Source organism: Cynara cardunculus (genome assembly GCF_001531365.2).
Source record: "Cynara cardunculus var. scolymus isolate 2C chromosome LG 3, CcrdV1, whole genome shotgun sequence".
Classification (NCBI taxonomy): domain Eukaryota; kingdom Viridiplantae; phylum Streptophyta; class Magnoliopsida; order Asterales; family Asteraceae; genus Cynara; species Cynara cardunculus.
In genome coordinates this window covers 30,501,001-30,502,296 of record NC_037530.1, presented here as the reverse complement: position 1 = coordinate 30,502,296, position 1,296 = coordinate 30,501,001, and the positions used below count along the sequence as shown (strand labels likewise).

The 1,296-nt window shown below is 41.7% G+C and overlaps 1 pseudogene; it reads right to left on the bottom strand.

Annotated features, from left to right (window-relative positions):
• Positions 1–1,296, bottom strand: part of LOC112509135 — an 8,072-nt pseudogene that overhangs the window by 3,730 nt on the left and 3,046 nt on the right.

Below are 1,296 nucleotides of genomic sequence, written 5' to 3'. Positions count from 1 at the left end.
GGGTATTCTATTGGTCAAAAGTGCACTACATCCTTCAGTTAAGGCTACAGTCTCATACTCAGTCAACTTCTTCTTCTTGCTTAGGATGTCCTTCAGAAACTTAGCATAGCTAGGCATTTGCTCAATTGCCTCAACAAGTGGGATGTTGATGTGCAATTCTTTAAACACATCCAAGAATTTTTTAAATTGCATTTCCTCTTTCTGATTCCTCAACCTTTGGGGGTAAGGAACATACGGAGGTACTGGTTTTATTACATTCTTACTTGGATGAGTTGAGCAACAAGGGTCTTGAATTCCTTGGGTCTTTGTGGTGCCCTTTGGAGGTTCAGATGAACTGTTAATATCAAGCTTAGGGGTCTCTAAAACCTCAGTTTCTTTTGACTTTTCTAGAGCATCCTTAGGAAAAAGTAATGGAAAGTCTGATCTAGGGGGGACAGAATTGGTGGTCTCTAAAGCCTGTTTCTCTAAAGGTAGGACCGGTCTTTCTTTGACAGGAACCAATGCTGTAGCATCAGCTTCTGTCAAAATTGGTGCACTATCCTTGGGTACTTTTTCTATCAACTCATTCCCACTCCTAAGGGTCACTACTTTCACATGTTCTTTACCTAGATCTCTAGGGACTTCCGTATTACTGGGTAAGGTTCCATGAGCTCGACTATTCTGGTTAAGTGCTAGTTGACTGACTTGAGTTTCTAAATTCCTGATGGCCGCACTTTGTTGATTTATCAAAGCTTGGTTTTGTGCTTGTGCTTGTGCAAAAAGTCCTTTAATCATTGCTTCCAAAGAAGATGATTCTGACTGTGGAGGAGGTTTGTTCTGGAAAGATGGCTGTGAGTGCTGAAAACCTTGTTGGTGATTCTGCGAGTTAGAACTATTTCCATGATGTTGCGGTTGGAAATTAGAAGTTCCCTGTTGTTTATGGACTGGTGGGTTTAGACTGGGACTGGTCCAAGAAAAGTTCGGGTGTTGTCTCCAACTAGCATTGTATGAGTTGGAGTAGGGATTAGATCTGTTTTGAACATAATTTACTGATTCAGAATTATGCGAACAATGTTCATAAGAATGATCCCCACCACAGCACACACATTGCACAGATAGGACTGTTGGAACAGATGTGTTAGCAGCCTGCTGTACTCCCTGACCAAAAGTTAAATTTTTCAGTAAATTGGTCATGGAAGTTAGCTGAGCTGTTAATGCAGTGTATGCATCCACCTCATGGATTCCAGCAGTCTTTTTCTGTGTCTGGGCACGTGGGTCAGCCCAATGCCCATTGTTTGCTGATATCTTTTCTAGGAT